General features: G+C 45.5%; 1 protein-coding gene and 1 long non-coding RNA gene across 14 annotated transcripts in view; one reads left to right on the top strand and one right to left on the bottom strand.

Annotated features, from left to right (window-relative positions):
• Positions 1–20,886, bottom strand: part of ZBTB20 (zinc finger and BTB domain containing 20) — an 876,097-nt gene that overhangs the window by 303,689 nt on the left and 551,522 nt on the right. The gene's annotated exons all lie outside the window — the stretch shown is intronic.
• LOC142490870 (uncharacterized) lies at positions 1,339–3,972 on the top strand. The gene is made up of 2 exons (XR_012800121.1): positions 1,339–1,735; positions 3,681–3,972. It is a non-coding gene; the product is annotated as an uncharacterized LOC142490870 (long non-coding RNA).

The raw sequence follows: 20,886 nt of genomic DNA, 5'->3' as shown, positions 1-20,886 counted from the left end.
CTGCCAAGTTAGGTAATTATAGTGAGGAGATGATCAATGTTATTATCCTCATGGTGAGTCACTTCCCTTCCTCACTGCTGCAGAGCTCTGCAATGCAATGTGTGTGGGACTACTTCTCTGAAGAGCTCGCTCTCTCTCTCTCTCTCTCTATTAACCCATTCACTGCATGACAACGACTAACAGGGAATATACATTATTTTGTTACAAGAAAGATTTGAGGTTACTGCCCCCCATGAGCCAAGTTAGTTGTTGTCAAAGTTGCCATATTTAAAGTTGTATGGTGGCCATTTTAAAAGACTAAAAAAAAGTTACATTTATAATTCTCCAAAACAACTGGTCTATGTGGATTGTTATAATAAAGAAAGTATACAAATGGAAAGGTGAAGAAGGCAAGTGAAAAAAAAGAGAGAGAGAGAGAGAGAGAGAGAGAGAGAGAGAGAGAGAGAGAGAGAGAGAGAGAGAGAGAATATAAAGAATATCATCTTAAACAGGTCTGCAAACCTGCCTTTTACCATTATCACCTAGCATACAGTGCTTTAACTACAGCAAGGGATTCTGAGAAATGACATGCAAATGAGCACGTGTCACCTTTTGCCTGAAATCCATTTTTACATGGAACCCTTATAAGCAAATACCTGCTGTTCACACAGCTTTTGAGCACAGCGTGGGATTAGATGCAAAGCCAGTCAAACCACTCACAGACAGCCGTTTCGACCTTTTGGGTCTCGTCAGTGTGAAGCTGGTTGTACTGACTTTGCAATGTTCAAGCTGGGTAGGTTTACCATACATATTATTTAAGTTATGGTGGGTGAAAACGTTGACTGAAAACCTCCCCCGTTAGCATACAGCCAATAAAGAATATCACTTGTGAGCACATTCACATGTCTTAGAAAGCCGGTTTATCCAATAGAAAGCTGTGGTGTAATGCTTTGCTTATGTTGCGGCTGCCTATTGGCTGGCAAGAGTGAGGCTGACCCGGCTGACATTTTGATCTCCTGAAAGGGAACAACCCCGCCCGCCCCCCCCCCCCCCGCACAACATTAAGCATTCCCCGAGTTAAAAATTGCACGAGGCCACCATGCTGTAAAAATAAAGGAAAGATGAGGAAGGGATTGCTGCTTTAAGAATATATATATATAACCTAGCCTCACGGCCGCTATTATTTTTTCCAGGGCCCTACTAATGTAAGCCCTGTTAAGTGCAGGTAGTGGATGGAATAATTCCTGCCTAAGGCCTTGTGTGCTTTTGCAGACTTGGATAAGTATCCAAGGGCGGGCCTTAGCAACAGCCAGAGAGTGCCAACCTGAAGAGGTGGGTACTGATTGGAACACACACTGGATGTGAGGGCCTATCAGTATCCAGATCTGGCTTGTTATGAGTCAGTATTACAGCCACTCCCCAAAGGATATAAATATTGGCACTTTCCCAAATTAAGGGTGGTCCTTATCATTCTCTCTCCTCCCTCTGTGGAGTGAGGAACATCAGCCCTGCATCTCACGAGAAGATGTGAGGATAGGTCCAACCTGGACTTGGGCCTAAAGCCTGAGTCAGGGCACAGTAAGCAGGGAAGGATGTAATGTCTCTGTAATAAGATCTGCCAGCAATAAAGACAAGAAAATAGAAATTATGTGTGATTCACTGTCTACCAAAGAAGAAGAGGTGTCAGTACGGGCCATCCCCTGCCTTCACAGAGGATCCATGCTGACTGGAGGCGCTGCACCAAGCAAGAACAAAGGTAACCTGTGATCCTGTCCTGTTTGTCCCCACAACATCGCGGAGAACTCAGCCCTCCTGTTTGCCAACAGGTACACAGCACACCATCTTTTGAAGTAGCTAGAAGAGCATACCCACCCCAATCTCACTAAAGGGGGGGGGGGGGTGTACAAGGGCTACATACATATATATATATATATATATATATATATATATACATACACTCTTGCCAGCCAATAGGCAGCCGCAACATAAGCAAAGCATTAAACCACAGCTTTCTATTGGATAAGCCGGCAGCCATCTTGATTTTTTTCCTTTAATTTTACCAGTAAATTAAAAGGTACATTTCCTGGTCACCAGGGGGTCTCTGCAACAGAGAATTAGGCTGCGGCCCCAGTGTGCGTGGCGCACACGCGACTGGGGGTGCCTGGCGGCGCTCGTTGCAGCAGCGCGACCTGATGGACACCAGGTAGCGCGTGGCGGGGGCGCGGCCATGACATCACGTGGCTGGTTCGCCCTCGCTGGCTGAACCGCTGCCGTGACGTGGCCAGCACCCCATCGCCACTAGCGAAGACAAAATCCTCGTCTTTGCTAAATGTGGTCGCGCATTGTGCCGGGGCGCGCAGGCAGCTACTGGGCCCGGCCGCATAGAGGGCTGTACCTTGTGTGCACCGTGCCTCCGCGGCCACTGGGGACCTAGCGTAAGGCTGCTCAACTCTGAATTACACCACCACACACACACACACACACACACACACGCGCGCGCGCGCGGAAAAAACCTGAAAGTGTGGGAACTGCTGTTTCAGGTCATACATCTCGCTGAAAGACAATCTCACTCATTTTGAACATGAGTAAAATCATGATGTTTTTTGTGTTTTTACATGAAACGTACACATTGCTGTACATAGTTTTTCGAATGCACATGTTCCTGCTCATAAAAGCCACAGTACATCTGGAGAGGAGACTCAGGAGGTCTCAAAACCTTGTATGCAGATTACCTCTGTGAAGAACGCTCATGCGAGTCCAACGAAAGGCATTAGAGCAGGGGTGGGCAACTCCAGTCCTCAAGGGGCACCAACAGGTCAGGTTTTCAAGACATCGCTACTTCAGCACAGGCGGCTCGGTATTCAGCTTCAGCACAGGTGGCTCAATTGACTGAGCCACTGATTGAGCCACCTGTGCTGAAGCAGGGATATCCTTAAAACCTGACCTGTTGGTGGCCCTTGAGGACTGGAGTTGCCCACCCCTGCATTAGAACATGCCACAAATTTACACTATCAATGAAATCCTTTTAGTTCTTGGATCTTCATATCTCTGCTGAGCGGGTGCTCATTCCACTCACAAGGTACAGGCTGATTAAGTGGCGCTGACAACCAAGAAAACAGTCATTCAGCAACAGCAGCAGCCACCAAATACTTCCGGAATATACCCAGCCACGTTCAGGATAAAAATAGTTTGCAAGGGGTAGTTTTTTTCTGGCTCTGTCTTACAAACACAATGCGTACTTCTGCTTTGTGTTTCTCATCTATAAATCTGTCAGTGGACACGCTGCCAGGTCACACATCTGAATACAATATCTCCGGGCACGCCCACTGCCCCGGTCTCCCTTATATCCCAGGCGCTGCTTACTGTACGCAGGAAGGAGCGGAGAGGGAGAGGAGGGAGAGGAGGGAGTGGAGGTAAACACAAAAGAAAGGCTCAGTTTTACAGAACGCCGTGCCCTCTCTGTGCTCTGTGTTATAAATATTATTTCTATTTAGGGTCAGTCAGTCACACATTGCTTTAAAGTATTATCATATAAACTTATAGGGTAAATATATTCCAGTGGAAGCACATGACTTTGTCATGAATTTCCCATTGCTGCGGCGTCCCGGTGCTACCGACGTTGTGATTAATATTATGGTGTAGCCTGTAAAGCAGAATGATGGGCAGCTCGATATTAATATATTTTGCATTGTTTGAACCAGGTGTTCCCACGAGGACAAGCTGCATCGGCCCAGAAAGGGACATATTGCAGAATGACCTTTGCCAATTCCGGAGACCCCAGGAAGAACGAGACGCAGACAGTCTGTAAGAACAACTTGCAACGTTCCCGTTAGTTATGGATATACAACCTAACCAACATGGCCCGGGACACTGCGAGGGAGCTCCCCTCCACCCCAAATAACCCAGATCCCCACACAAATAACGACAGGACCAGGTCTGGAGTGACAAGGCCGCGGCTTTTTATTTAACCATTAAATAATTTGGTAAGCGCTACTCCCTGCCAGAGTGCTCGCTCATAGGGTTAAAGGTCAAAGGTCCTTGAACCGATGACCCGTGACGGGCCGTTGATGCGAGTGGGCTCCCGGAACTCACGTTTAAATGAGCCGCGCCCACTCGCCACTCCCAGCCCCACTGGGCTTAACCAAGCACCAAGCTCCGTCGAGCAAGGATAAGCACACACCCTCCAACTGCCCCCGCGACAGAGGCAACAACCACCAACACATTTTGACCCCGTAGGGGGTAACAAAAAACGGAGACTTATCTCCCCTTCTTCCAGGCACTTCAGTCCTTATACTCATATTTCTTTATTTGCATTGTTTTATTATAAAACTTCAAACTATAACGCCCACATCCTTAACAATATGCATAAAAAAGGGACGGGTGGGCGGGAATTTCTGGCAGGGCGCGGACTGACCACGCACCCTTCCAGCTGATCTACATAAACTCCCCCCCCCAACAGCGCCACCCCCGGGGGGGCGGAGAGAAGCCAGGAAGCAACGCGAAGGTGAGAGGCGCGCTGAGGCTGAGGGAAAGCGGGTGCTTTCCCTGGCTTTAGTTCGTGCGCCGTCCGGGGGTGTGGTGGGGGGGGGGGAGCCAGTGACGTCATGGAGCTGGTTCGCCCTCATTGGGCGAACCGCTCACGTGACCGGGCCTGCGCTCCCGTGAGCGCTCAAACTAGAAAATGAATGTCGGCTACGCTTCCGCACGCTTGCGGAAGCGTGCGCGAGCCCCTGCTAAAGCCGCTCTCATTGCGGCTGCAGGGGCTCACTACCGAGTGTGAGCGCGGCTCAGCACGGGTCAGCGCTTAAGCGCTGACCATGCCCGCAGCCTAAGTTACACTTGCTGTACATGTGAGTGGCAGGCACAGCATTACTAGGTCCCTGTAAGTGTGGTTCTTGCTCTAAGTTACATTGGCTGTACATGTGAGTGGCAGGCACAGCATTACTAGGCCCCTGTAAGTGTGGTTCTTGCTCTAAGTTACATTGGCTGTACATGTGAGTGGCCGGCACAGCATCACTAGGTCCCTGTAAGTGTGGTTCTTGCTCTAAGTTACATTGGCTGTACATGTTAGTGGCCGGCACAGCATCACTAGGTCCCTGTAAGTGTGGTTCTTGCTCTAAGTTACATTGGCTGTACATGTGAGTGGCAGGCACAGCATTACTAGGTCCCTGTAAGTGTGGTTCCTGCTCTAAGTTACATTGGCTGTACATGTGAGTGACAGGCACAGCATTACTAGGCCCCTGTAAGTGTGGTTCCTGCTCTAAGTTACATTGGCTGTACATGTGAGTGACAGGCACAGCATTACTAGGCCCCTGTAAGTGTGGTACTTGCTCTAAGTTACATTGGCTGTACATGTGAGTGGCAGGCACAGCATTACTAGGCCCCTGTAAGTGTGGTTCTTGCTCTAAGTTACATTGGCTGTACATGTGAGTGGCAGGCACAGCATTACTAGGCCCCTGTAAGTGTGGTTCTTGCTCTAAGTTACATTGGCTGTACATGTGAGTGGCAGGCACAGCATTACTAGGTCCCTGTAAGTGTGAAGTGCTTGCTCTAAGTTACATTGGCTGTACATGTGAGTGGCTGGCACAGCATTACTAGGTCCCTGTAAGTGTGGTTCTTGCTCTAAGTTACATTGGCTGTACATGTGAGTGGCAGGCACAGCATTACTAGGTCCCTGTAAGTGTGGTTCCTGCTCTAAGTTACATTGGCTGTACATGTGAGTGGCAGGCACAGCATTACTAGGCCCCTGTAAGTGTGGTTCCTGCTCTAAGTTACACTTGCTGTACATGTGAGTGGCAGGCACAGCATTACTAGGTCCCTGTAAGTGTGGTTCCTGCTCTAAGTTACATTGGCTGTACATGTGAGTGGCAGGCACAGCATTACTAGGTCCCTGTAAGTGTGGTTCCTGCTCTAAGTTACATTGGCTGTACATGTGAGTGGCAGGCACAGCATTACTAGGTCCCTGTAAGTGTGGTTCCTGCTCTAAGTTACACTTGCTGTACATGTGAGTGGCCGGCACAGCATTACTAGGTCCCTGTAAGTGTGGTTCTTGCTCTAAGTTACATTGGCTGTACATGTGAGTGGCAGGCACAGCATTACTAGGCCCCTGTAAGTGTGGTTCTTGCTCTAAGTTACACTTGCTGTACATGTGAGTGGCCGGCACAGCATTACTAGGCCCCTGTAAGTGTGGTTCTTGCTCTAAGTTACATTGGCTGTACATGTGAGTGGCAGGCACAGCATTACTAGGTCCCTGTAAGTGTGGTTCCTGCTCTAAGTTACATTAGCTGTACATGTGAGTGGCAGGCACAGCATTACTAGGCCCCTGTAAGTGTGGTTCCTGCTCTAAGTTACATTGGCTGTACATGTGAGTGGCCGGCACAGCATTACTAGGTCCCTGTAAGTGTGAAGTGCTTGCTCTAAGTTACATTGGCTGTACATGTGAGTGGCAGGCACAGCATTACTAGGCCCCTGTAAGTGTGGTTCTTGCTCTAAGTTACATTGGCTGTACATGTGAGTGGCAGGCACAGCATTACTAGGTCCCTGTAAGTGTGGTTCTTGCTCTAAGTTACACTTGCTGTACATGTGAGTGGCAGGCACAGCATTACTAGGCCCCTGTAAGTGTGAAGTGCTTGCTCTAAGTTACATTGGCTGTACATGTGAGTGGCAGGCACAGCATTACTAGGTCCCTGTAAGTGTGGTTCCTGCTCTAAGTTACATTGGCTGTACATGTGAGTGGCAGGCACAGCATTACTAGGTCCCTGTAAGTGTGGTTCCTGCTCTAAGTTACATTGGCTGTACATGTGAGTGGCAGGCACAGCATTACTAGGTCCCTGTAAGTGTGGTTCCTGCTCTAAGTTACACTTGCTGTACATGTGAGTGGCAGGCACAGCATTACTAGGCCCCTGTAAGTGTGGTTCTTGCTCTAAGTTACATTGGCTGTACATGTGAGTGGCAGGCACAGCATTACTAGGTCCCTGTAAGTGTGGTTCTTGCTCTAAGTTACATTGGCTGTACATGTGAGTGGCAGGCACAGCATTACTAGGTCCCTGTAAGTGTGGTTCTTGCTCTAAGTTACATTGGCTGTACATGTGAGTGGCAGGCACAGCATTACTAGGCCCCTGTAAGTGTGGTTCCTGCTCTAAGTTACATTGGCTGTACATGTGAGTGGCCGGCACAGCATTACTAGGTCCCTGTAAGTGTGAAGTGCTTGCTCTAAGTTACATTGGCTGTACATGTGAGTGGCAGGCACAGCATTACTAGGTCCCTGTAAGTGTGGTTCTTGCTCTAAGTTACATTGGCTGTACATGTGAGTGGCAGGCACAGTATTACTAGGCCCCTGTAAGTGTGGTTCTTGCTCTAAGTTACATTGGCTGTACATGTGAGTGGCCGGCACAGCATTACTAGGTCCCTGTAAGTGTGAAGTGCTTGCTCTAAGTTACATTGGCTGTACATGTGAGTGGCAGGCACAGCATTACTAGGTCCCTGTAAGTGTGGTTCCTGCTCTAAGTTACATTGGCTGTACATGTGAGTGGCAGGCACAGCATTACTAGGCCCCTGTAAGTGGTGCTTTTGAAAAAGTTCAACCTTCTGATGTGCAAGAAAATACCCCGCAGGGAGCTGCTGGCAGGTACTCAAAGGGGTGCAAAGGTAGTAAGTATTTATTCATTTAACTCAACGTTTCGGTCCCCCCGTGGGACATTTCATCCGGATACTATGAGTAAATGAAATGATTACTTAACCCTTTATAGTAGGTCTCTGCACCTCCTTTGGAGATTTTCACTGCTTGTGAGATAAATAAATCCCACCTGATATACCCGGCACCCCTCTTCCATCACAACACATTACACTATACAGTAACATCACAACACATTACACTATACAGTAACATCAAAACACATTACACTATACAGTAACATCAAAACACATTACACTATACAGTAACATCACAACACATTACACTATACAGTAACATCACAACACATTACACTATACAGTAACATCACAAGCAAAGAGGTTACAATTATTATCTAGGTTCCATAATATCGCTATATTTTGTTGATAACAATTGCTATGAACCATACTGTAGACTTGCCTTTATAGCAAAAATACAAACAGTGTATATGTATAACATACAGGACACCTACAAGCTCATATTGAACCCCCAAAATAACCACAACAATGTATATACTGTATATGTATATACTGCTCATTTGTTAGGGTATTGCTACTAGAAGGGTATTATAATCCAGGGGTTCTTGACTCCAGCCCTCGTCTCCCAAACAGGTCAGCTTTTCAGCATATCACAGCTTCAGCACAGGTGTATCTGATTGAGCCACCTGTGCTGAAGAAGGTACTGATTGAGCCACCTGTGCTGAAGAAGGTACTGATTGAGCCACCTGTGCTGAAGAAGGTACTGATTGAGCCACCTGTGCTGAAGAAGGTACTGATTGAGCCACCTGTGCTGAAGAAGGTACTGATTGAGCCACCTGTGCTGAAGAAGGTACTGATTGAGCCACCTGTGCTGAAGAAGGTACTGATTGAGCCACCTGTGCTGAAACCGGGATATGTAATTTACCGATTTTTTCTAGATAACTATACAGAGAAGGATTTAATTACAACAGCATTTTAATAACAGACATTTGTATAGAGCTCTATGGGAGAGGAGGGTGGGGCGGGGGTCAGGTTTTAAGGATATCCCGGCTTCAGCACAGGTGGCCCAATCAGAAGCCGGGATACCTTTCAAACCTGACCTGTTAGTGGCCCTTGAGGACTGGGGTTGGCCATCCCTGCAATATACCAAAGGCCTTTGCTCACATTTCGCCCTCTGCGAGTCAGCTTGTACATTTAGGGAGTGCCAGTAGGAGTTACACGATTTGCGTCTCTGTGTGTCATTTTTTATTTTGTATTTGTGTTAAAAAAAAACACTGGTCTGAAAAAGTGTAAACTTCTCTGTCCGACAATTTGTGTCACGTGTAGGCAACGCCTCCTTACAACGCAAGCAGGAAACGCAGCAAGGCGTCAAAACACGTGGTCAGTGCAGCTCCTCGTGCATACACTAGGTGTCGCTGTTCCAGCACTGTCAGCCCACCATAAGACTCCTGTGTGATTCAGGAGCAGGTGACACAAACCTCCATGATTAAATATCCCACACAATTTACAGAGCTAACCACTAACACCCAAGCCTTGAGATGGCCTCATACTGCCCTGTGTTACTGGCTGCTTTCTGGCACAGTCTCGCAGGCCCGGGATTGAACGGGGTTAATTGTTTTTATGGATGTTATGTACACAGCTGCAGAGATATTTTTACATACAGTACACACACATCTCTCAGTCTCTCTCCCCTCCTCTCTGTCAGGGGCACAAACCTAGCAAAATGTCCTGGCTGGGAATAGATGGATAGATATGAACTGTGGGGACCTGCAATAATTCTATATAATTAGGATACTGCCAGGGCAACAGACACTATAGAGTTCAGTAACCATAGGCAAAAACCACCCTAACAGATCAAACGGGGATTTCCTAGCTTATAGGCTGTGGGGATGAAGTGAAAACACATTCTGCTTTGTGAGTGTGCGTGTGTGCGTGTGTGCGTGTGTGCGTGTGTGTGTGTGTGTTGACTTCCCGAGGTCACTAGGCGTTGACCTCATATTTTAACCAGACTCCCCTGCTTTAAAACCACTGTTTGTGCCACTAAGCTAGACCTTTAAGCACATACATCACGGGTGGCCAAATACAGTCCTCAAGGGCCACCAACAGGTCAGGTTTTCAGGATATCTCTGCTTCAGCACAGGTGGCTCAATTAGTGGCACAGACAAAGACTGCACCACTTGTGCTGAAGCAGGGCTATCCTGAAAACCTGACCTGTTGGTAAACCTTGAGGACCAGAGTGAGCTACCCATGATATACATTATATACACTCTAACATTTTTAGAAACACATATTGACATTGAGATCGATATGTAGATAGATGGATAGATAAATGGCACAGGTCCAGGCTTAACGATGGCTTTCTCAGCCCCCTTCCCCCCCCCCCCCCCCGCTCCTCTGCTAAGCTGACCCAGAAAAAGAAGCACGGTGCTGAAGGAGGTCAGTGAATCTCTTAGTGTGGGGAGGATCCTAGACCCCATCTCAGGGATTGGATTTGCGGGGGGATCCTGATATTAGTGTGGGGTCTCTGTAAGCTGTGGCCCCCTCTGCAGAGCACACAGCGCGGGCTTTCCTGCGTCTCCCAGGCCCTGCATGCTTGTTTTTCTATAAGAAGCCGTTTGCTGGGTCACGTCAGGTCGAGTGGGACGCCTGCCCAGCTCTAGGGTTTAAAGGAAAAACATACAGAAAGACACAAAAACACAGCAGTTTCCTTCATTAAATTCCACTCTACCTGCCATGGGCTTGTAGCCACAATGGAATTTCCCACCCTGGCCTTGCAGAGCATAGCTTTTATTTTTAGTTAGGAGAAACAAAATAAAAAAAAGGGAGCAAACAAAAATGGAAGGTGTCATTTAACCCCTGTGTTGCCACAACAGCATGCAACCCACTGCGATTAAATCCTGCCACGTTACTTACCAGTGTGCAGGTATTAGTAACATATCATATTAGTAATCCTATCACTTTATTATTTCATAATGTATTTCATTACAGGCACTTCCCATCTGGCAGCAAAAGGGTTAAGCAATAACAACCCCCCTCCTCCCCACTTTTCCAGGTGACAAGCATCCTTGAATCTTCAGCATTTACCCCCAATTCTCCCTTCCTGGCCATCCGTGACTTTACAGCCTGAAATAAGAGTGTGTCCAATGTGAAGAATAGTGGAGGTTCCCAAGTTGGTTCCCTAAAAGCAATTGTCTCGTCTCTGGGGTACCCCAATCTGTACTTGGTCCAAGGCCAACAAGGTTTGGTGGTTGGGTTCTAAAACTTCCATTGGAATGAGCAGGGAGGTGACTTAGAGGTAGGAGTGGCTCAGTGAGGAAAGACACTGCTTCTGTAATTGGTATTGAGTTTGAATCTGATTCCCCATGTCAGCTCCTTCTGACCTTGGGTAAGTCACTTTATCTCCCTGTGACTCAGGTACCAAAAACTGCGTAGCGCGCGCTATACTGTGAAGCCCCTTGGGGACTCCATTAGGAGACAAGTGCTATATGAAATAAAGTTATTGTTATTAGTAATATTATTAGTATTATTAATTGATGTAGAAACAGCAGACATATACAAATGTGAGGGAAAGATGCTGGAAACTCAAGTCCTTCCGCAGAAACTCTCCCCCGTAAACTCAGAAAGGGGGGGATATTTTATTAACGGTTAGGTTTCCGTTCCCAGAAATTCCTAAGACATGAGAGCCCAGGAATTTACTACATTTGAAAATGTCTCATTCTGTTTATTCTAAATATTTAGCCTATAACATTTCCCAATAGAACTGTAAATTTAATTTCGGGTTACAGCAAGTCTATTCCATAATATGCACGTGTTAAAATCAAATCATGTCTTGGTATTACATAACAAATATATGAATATCAGACCATATGCATATTATTCATAGCAGGCCTTGCTTTATTGTTTTCACATATTTGTTAATATGAGATCATACCTTTTTTTCAATATATGTGTTAATATAAGATCACGTAATGTTTTCAGTATAATTGTTATTTTCAGATCATGCTTTATTTTGTAATATACAGTACAATTCCGATAGTCTGGCACCATTAAGACTTGAGTAGTGCCTGATTGTTGGATATTCCGGACTATGAGGTGTCACTCCTAGCAATACACCAAGACACTTTAACTTCACCTTTTAATATGTTTATACAGTAGTATAATATTTATAAGTACAGTAACTGGCGTTGCCTACATAATGAAGAGTAATTTTGTAAATAAACTATTGTAATTCAGTATAGTACTAATAAAGCAATACCTTCAAATACAGTATTTTACCCACTAATATTTTAGAGATTACTTCAGAAGTGATGCAGAGTAGCAGATTATTGTACAGTATTCACTTATTAAACATGAAGAGTATTCACTTACTCAATTTAAAGAATATACACTAAAAACAGAAAATGGTGGACCAGAATGCAAAGCAGCAAAAGACTCCATCTGACTCTCAAAACTCACCCAGTGAATGAGCTGTCAGATGCTGGACTACCAGGAGCGCCAAACTATAGGATATCAGCATTGTACTGTACATGTGTTAATGTGAGGTAATATACTGTATGATCACTCCATAATATCTTAACTTGCATTAAATGAGGGATGAATGGACGGGAAGTAAACATTATTATGCCCCTTTACAAAGCTTTAGTAAGACCACACCTTGAATATGGAGTCCAATTTTGGGCACCAATCCATAGAAAAGACATTATGTACAGTAACTAGAGAGAGTGCAGAGAAGAGCCACCAAATTAATAAAGGGGATGGACAATCTAACTCAGCGGTGCGCAAACTAGGGGGAGCGTGTGACAGGGTGAATGAACGTCACCAGCCATATACCTGGCAAACCTATGTTTAGACTTGCAGTGCAGAAGTGACAAGGTTAAGTTGGGAAGGGCTGCTTAATTAGTCGGACACAAGCTGCATGATCAAGGTGTTTTAAAACCCCCAGGCTGTGCACACATGAAGGCTAGCTGGTCAGGAGACAGGACTGAAATACTGAGGAGATTACTGCTAGAAGGTCTGTTTGCAAAGTACATGTTTTATGAACTCTGTGTCCTGCATGCTGAAGAGAAGCTGCTTTGTTTGCCATGCTGAAGAGAAGCTATTTTGTTTTGTCTGCTGAGGAGAAGCTATTTTGTTTTGTGTGCTGTATGTTTTTCAAGGCTCAATAAATAAGCCTTGTCAAGAGACCCCGCGTGTGTAGTTGCATGTACCCTGCAACAGGCGCAAGATTATTGAGGGGGGGGCGCATGCGCCGGACGGGTGGGCAACATGGTGTGTGCAGGCATGCAGGCAGGCGGGTGGCCGTGCGGGAGAGTGCCCCGGGCGGGTTTGTGGGCGCACGGGCGGGCAGACAACATAATGGCGCGGGTGCATGGGTGGGTGTGCGGACAGGTGCGTACGGGTAAGTTCGTTCAAGCGCGGACAACATGGTCTGCGGGGGCTGTGGGGGTACGGCTGCTGTGAATGGTTCCGAAGTGGCCAGGAGGAGGAGCACGCACCAGCGCTGTGACATCACCTGACCTGTTGGTGGCAACTGAGGACTGGAGTTGGCCACCCCTGGTGAATACCATCACAAATAAAAGATGAAAGTAACATGTAACACATTTGGTGTAACAGCCGCTCTACCAGCAAAGGGGTACGTTAGTATAAGATAATGAGATCTATTTACTGAAGTTCCCTTGCCTATAAAGTAAGTCAAAATCAGACCAAACAAACAGATGACAGAGCCATATAAATCCAAGGAAAGGAATGCCACTGAAAGCAATGCAAGTGTTTCCTTTGATAAATCTGGTGCAATTCCTTTGCTCGGACCTTGTCCCAGTTTGGTGGCCGCTAGAGTTTAGTAAATAACCCTCCGTGAATTTTCCCAGTCCTTGTCTGACCCTGTATTTTTAATGACATTCTATCTCATGTACCTTCCATAGTTAAATATCTTTTAAATACTGATTACTCCCTGCACCGGGGTAAGCTGCGGTCATGTGACCACGGCGGCCCCGGTGCCAGAGGATTAACACTGTGACAGATCCGATCCAGAAGCATGGACACTGTCTCAGGTGCCATGGACTTTTGCTTCTCAGCCGTGGCTCAGAAGACAGTAAGTTCTGCTATATCTGTATGAACCACTTAATGAACTAATTGTAACTTTGGTTTTGCAGAAACCTATCTTTTTCGTGATCATCATCAACTCTGGGCATCGACAAGGCATCACATTTGGAGATGGAGATGCAAAAACTTGTTGACAAGTCCAAATTGGGGACCAATACAACTTGTCTGCAGCACTCACTGTGGGATTCTGCAATGATGACGTGACCTTACAACCAGTAATGATGCATGTTCTATAAGATTTGTTTGGCCAGGGATCTCATAGAAGGCATCTGCATATTATGGGACAAGCTGTTGGAGGTATTCTTTTTGGTAGGCTATTAAATTGTCATCTAAAGGTACCTTAGGTGGTTGAGGTGCTAAGATCTCAGGCCATATGTTCTTATTCTCATTTATCGTGTGCATAAAGACTTTCAGCCTCCCTCCAGGGTTTAGGACGACTTACATGGTACAGTATATCGGCTTACCCCTTTGACTACCTGGCTGAGCGATTACATAAATTACTTCCCCTGCTCTCTTGCGAATTTGAAATGGTCTTTACTATTTGGCCAACAATTTGCTTTCTGAGGTAGGACCAGGAAAGAGGAGCAAGACACGGTCCCCAGGCCAATATTCCCTATTACAGCACCTCTATTATACAAGTGTTCCTAGGCTTGCTGAGACTTTTAAAATTGGCGCAAGCAAACTTCCCAACTATTTCCAAACACTCCCGTGTTGAAGTCAGACTGGCAGTGACGGACTTACGCATAAGCTCACCAGCTTAGTGCCTCACAATATGAGGGGCCTCAAAAATAGAAAAGATTTGATGCATTTCAAGTTTTAAAATCGGATGATAAATAAATAAGTTATGGAGAAAAAGAAGATTATCTGTAAATATGGACATTTCCCTTCAAATATGACCCTAAACATCGTGTGCATCGAAAGGTACAAACTTCGTTGCTTAGCATTTGACATCAACAATGACTTTGCTCTCCTAAAATCACAAAAGAAAATGTTACAATATTAAAATGAATGTGATGTGCAAACACTGTTCATTTTAACTTTACATCCCCATCTTTGTATATACTGTACCAATGCTAGTATAATGCTTTCATTCATTTCAGTTTCATGTTTATATTTTCAATGGTCCCTTCAGTCAGAATAATACATCTACTTCTTATTTTCGGGGCACTTGACATACACTTCACATAGCTTAGGGCCTCAGAGGGTCACAGCCCGGCCCTACAGTACATACTGGAGCACATTTTTAGAGGCGGGCGGCTGTTCCTCCCAAGACTCCCTTAGCAACTCCAGGATGCCTCTAGATTGGCAACCATAGAATAATTTGAAGGGAGAAAGTCATGTGGAATCTTGTGGCACCCCCCTAACTGCAAATAGCCGGTATGGTGTTAATTTATCCCAGAACCGCTTTTTTCCCTCTCAAAATGTTTACGTTCCTGTTGAACCTTTCCACTCGTCCTGCCGTTTGTGGGTGGTACACAGAGGTTTGATTGGACGAGATCTTTATTTGAGTATATCCAGCATAAAGTGAAACCCGACTCTGGAAAAGACCTATCAATTTGTGCTGCAGTGGCTGTACGGAGTGGAAAGGCCTCAGGGTATCAAGCGGCGTGGTCTACAACGACCAATATACATTTGTATCCATTTGATGAGGTCTCTAAGAGCTCTAACGACAGCCTGTGAGAGATCCTGTTATGGAGAAACAGACACCCTAACTAAAGAAGTGTTCCGTGAGAGAACTTCTGAAGTCTTGCTGAGAGATTAGAAAGACAGACCCTGTTTGCTCTAGGCACCCTACCCTTACGGTAATGGTAACCCCTGCCTGGAGTACCTGCAGCTTGCTCATGGGACCACTGTCAGCCTAGGCAGGGCTGATCACCCCTGTATATGGACTGTATCCTGTAAAATTCCTTACTGGAGACTCCACCTTTACTTTCATCACCAGGTCTTGTGTTCCACCTCTCCTTCACCCGCTTATAACAAGCAATCTCTTTTACAGAACTACAAAGCTAAGGGAGCCAAACTACATTGGTTTCTATGCATTTTTGTCCTTCTCCCTCCTGTGTGTTAACCAAGACAAGGTAATAGATCTTGGATAGTCCCAGCTAAGGAGGCCAACATGTGACAGTTCCAATCATTGTGAATTTGGACTTGAGGGACATTTTGATCAGACAAAAGTATAATTGTGATACATTTTTCAGCTATCGAGGAATCCTCCTGATAAATAAGGAGAATTGGCCGGTATGGTCACAGAGAAAATATGCTATATGGTTAGCTTATGGTTAGATTGTAAGCTCCCCGGAGCAGGGACTCCTCTTCCAAAATGTTACTTTTCTGACTGAAGCACTTATTCCCATGATCTGTTATTTATATTATTTGTTATTTATATGATTGTCACGTGTATTACTGCTGTGAAGCGCTATGTACACTAATGGCGCTAAATAAATAAAGACATACAGACCCACATACATACATACATACATACATACATACATACATACAGTGTTGCCAAACTCCTTTGGGAACACAACTATATCCTCTAATATGTGTTGGATTAAAGTATCTAACCCTATATTTTATGTATATTGTTTCCATTATATTGTATATATATTATATACAGTATATTGTTCCATTTTAGTTTGTTAAAAGAGCAATTCACACGGGTACATTTCTTTGCGTTTCATAATTTTATTTTAACATAGGATTGAAGCAGGGCGTCTACACAGCTGAGCCCCATTCAGAGACCCCCCGCTTCCAGAGATACTTACCTCCGGAGGGGGTGCCAGTATCTCTCTGCTTTTTAAAGCTCCCCGTCATTTGGGCCAATAGGAAGCCGCACTGGGTGACATCACAGCTTCCTATTGGCCAACAGGATGCAGTGGCTTTGAAAAGCGGCCATTACGTGGTGCCTGCTATTGTGCCAGAGCGGCTACCGGCACCCCCTACAGAGGTAAGTATCTCCGGAAGCAAGGGGTCCCCGGAGCTGAAATTAATGGCGTTCAGCTCCGGAGACCCCCTGCTTCAATCCTATGTTAAAAAAAAAGTAAAATCGTTCACCATCTTGGATAGCCTCTTTAAGGCAATTAAATTCTAAAACGAATGTAAGCAGATATATTGTGCTTGTTTTCTCTTTATCATTACTCTAGTAATCAGAGGTTACTGCATGACAGGACCTCTCTGTCTAACCAGCGGTGCTCGTACTTCAGGTTGGGAATAACTGTTCTGCGCACTTCAAGTCACAGGTAGTTAAGGAGACCCAGAGTCACAGAGCTAAGCAGTATGCATTGAGTACTTATCTTAGTTATGTTTTAATGTATAAGGCTGCGTTTATAGTGGGCGTGACTCGAACAACTGACCTCTTCTCTATGAGGCCGCCCATAGTGCGGGCAACCGCGCGAGCGATTAAGAGCGTCCGTGCAGCAGATTTTTTTAAAAGACAAATAGTTTTGTCTTTTCGCATGACGGCCAGGTCACGTGCGCGGTTCAGCCAATGAGGGGCGAGCCGCTCACGTGACGTCACAGCCACGCCTCCACCACACCTCTCCGCCGCGCAAACCCAAAGAGCAGAAATCGCTCAAGCGGCAGGCGCGTGCGGCGCCCACTATAAACGCGGCTTTAAATGGATTCGTGGATCAAAATGCAGGATGTGGAGACGACTACAACGCAGAGTAAAAGAATAAGGGTTTTGGGATCCTGAGTTATCCCTCTTTAGGCCCTACAAATAGCTAGAAGCACTGCCCTCAGCCAAGTTACAATGCAATGCGGCAGTGGGACCTTAGGCCGAGTTTGCGATGCGCAGCGCTGTAGCAGGTACATGCACTCCGTAGCGGGTGCCCATAATGGGCGCGACCGCGACAGGTGATGTCATGCGGTTACGATCGCTGGAAGTCAGAAGATTTTGAGTTCAACAGCGATCTCCAAGTGACGTCAGCCAATGAGGGCGAACCGCTCACGGCCACGCCTCTGCCACGCCCCACCGGGAATCACTGTAGGGACGGCGATGGCTGATGTCACACGGTCGCGTCGCCGTAGCCCCTGCTATAAACTAGGCCTTAGGCATGTGTATGTGTTCAGACCTATGGACCAGGGAGACCTCCGTAACACTTCCTGCATTACAAAAAGTGCAAAGAGCTTTGGAGTTCAGAAAATGTGGTTTATAGGTGCAAAAGGGACAAATAGGTACAGCTTAAAGACAATCCATAAATACCTCCGTACAAGAGATACAATTTACTGTCTCTGTTGCATTTCTCTCTTAGGACCATATTCACTAAAGGGTGCTAAGATTTAGCAATCGGGAGCTAGGACGTGCTAAAGCTTAGCACGCTATAGGCCTTAGTATCACTAACTCCCTAATACTGTACCTATCCAATTACTTGCAGTAGAAAACAGGGGAGTTAGGAGAGGCTGCAACATGGACTGGACTTTTGGGAATCGCACTAGAATCCAGGGAGAGTTGGCAACTTTTGCGTTTGACTGAACTTCAACATGGTACTGTAACTAACGTTCTGGCTCTTCTAGGCCTTGAAGAATAAGAACAGCCAGTTCTACTTTTACTCAGCACATTCCAAAGCTGTTAGACACAGCTGCAGTAATGATTTCCTTAACTCATCTGCTAAAGCAGCCATCAACATGTTGCACGTCAGATGTGGTCCCATACGTTGGATCAACACTTCTTTGTTATCCACTCCTGCTGCCTCCAGTAGTGAAGATGTCAAATACATGGCTCATCGTGACAAAAAACAGCAGCACTGTGCTGTATTCTTTGTGCACAGTGGTTTATATGTTGTTGCAAATCGGTTCACGTTTGCGTCCATGTGCTAATTGTTTTACCCCAAGTCAGGGGGTTCTTAACTCTTGTCCCCAAGACTCCCCCCAACAGGTCAGGTTTTAAGGATACCCCTGATTCAGCACAGATGGCTCAATCAGAGACCGAACCACTGATTGAGCTGCCTGTGCTGAAGCAGGGACTGATTGCGCCACCTGTACTGAAGCAGGGTAATCCTTAAAATCTGACCTGTTGGAGGGGGGGAGGGGGATCTTGAGGACTGGAGTTGAGCACCGCTGCTATAGCACATACACGTGACATGTTCAAGTGGCATACCACATCCAAACGTGTCTTTATCTATCAACTATAAAACAAACGTTGGATTCCATTTAATCTCCAGGGCTGTTTAATGTCCCTTGCCTCTATCTGAATAGTTTAAAAAAAAAAATGTCTTTCTATATCCAAGTAAGAAATGGTAGTTGGAGGCTGCTGCATATATTCACAGCACTCCTTTTCAGTGAAAAAAAAAAAAAAAAAAGGATTTTCTCACATTTCCCTCTGGAGTCTATCACCCTCCAAATGTCTCTTTCCTGGATTATAACCAGTCTCTCGCTTTTACAAATGTTATATTTCTCCTTCTAGACCAATTATGAGAACAATATCTCGATCACTGTAGTGCCTAGGACAAACATTGAATACATTTTTATGTTACCAGAGGAACCGAAAGTGATCATTATGGGAAAGGAAAAGAACAATTAAACTGAAGCACGGAAACAAAGGCAAGGAGAGCATACAGAGATAGAGGATAGATACATAATATATCCAGCTCACATTCCAAGTCAAAACTCACAGAATAAGGGGATTGGTAGCACCCATTGTGTAGGAGGGATGCATTAGGTGTGTCCAGTGGTAATGCAACTCAAAGTGCTAACTAACTTGTCATGGGCAACCCTGGCAGCTTGAAAGTCTGGAGATTGGTGCAACAACTGCGCACCATTCACCAAAGACAAATGCCATATTGCTACCAGGGGTCATTTTTCCTCTGATAATTTCTGTGCTGAGTACGGCAGTGGAATGTGAAACAGGCCCGCGATTCAGAGAATGATTGCTGAGGATGTTACTTTATGACCATGTGTTCATCAAAAAGAAAAATCAGCTTTTTGGGGTAGGGATTCATTCGGCTTTGATTATTTCACTCAAATTGCTATACCCGCCATTAGAATTCACACTATCAAACGATACAACTATACAAGACATAGTGTACATTCTTTCCAAAGCAAGTTTCTATAGGCTCTTTAGGGGGACATCAAAAGTTTACTTGCTTCTGACATGGTCCGTGGTATCAATGTGTCTGATAACCAACGCAGGAGCTCAATTCTCATCCCACGCTAAGAAACATTTTATTTAGGTTACTAGGACTGTTAGAAGTAAACATTTTCTCAGGCAAAACAGACTAATGTATAAACATATGCATATCATCAGCCCACAGGGTTTCTCCATTCATTCAAGGCAAATAAACAAACATTGATTTGTATGTGTCATTAGGATTTCGATTTGCATCTTGTGCTTTGTTTTCTGAGCAATATCGCGTAAAAGAGACCTAGATTTCATTATGCTATTCTCAGTATTCTGTATCGTGAAAGAACCAAGAGGTGCAAAGAGATAAGGACGTTCAGCTAATCCACATCGCTGTTCTCTCCGGTTAAATATGTCGGGATATATTGTGATATGTTTTTCTCCTCTTCTCTGAATCCATTAACTGTTTGTCCTTCTTACGTTCTATACTTCCACCCTCTCCGCCCCTCAACACAAGGACACAAGTCCACGTCTAACCTCCGTCCTGTCTCCCGCCTTCTGCTCCTTGCAGCTTGAGATATTTCTCCTAACCCTGGCCTTTTTCATATTCCTTCTTCTTCTCCTTGCTTACCTCCTATCACTGCTCACAAAAAAACCCCAAAACCTTCATAACCTCATATCTATTCCTTGTTTTTCATCATCCTTGTCTCTTTTTTGTATGTACCTCTGGTGTTCCATCCCTCGAGGTCCTACCTGGAGAAGACTTCTTCCTCTCTCACTCCCTACATTAAATCTTCTTGCTCTGACCAAAACCAGTCTCTCTGATTCAGACTGTGCCATAGAGACTACACTCTACTATTTAGGTTTTTCCTTCTATCTCCTCACTACCATTTCCAGGCTATCTGCTCCCGCTTCTCTGTTCTTCCAATTATTTAAGTTTTGTGATATCTATCTTTTTCTCCACTCGCCCTATGTATTGCGGGTCATCTATCGCCATCCTTCCACTACTGTACCTCCACTTTTCTCTCTGACTTAAAATCCTGGCTTTCCTTTCTCTCCACTGACTCTCCGACCCGCCATCTAGGAGACTTTAGTTG

This window comes from Ascaphus truei, chromosome 3 (genome assembly GCF_040206685.1).
Source record: "Ascaphus truei isolate aAscTru1 chromosome 3, aAscTru1.hap1, whole genome shotgun sequence".
Classification (NCBI taxonomy): Eukaryota; Metazoa; Chordata; class Amphibia; order Anura; family Ascaphidae; genus Ascaphus; species Ascaphus truei.
Note: the sequence above shows the minus strand (reverse complement) of the source record. Positions and strands in the feature narration are given on the sequence as shown.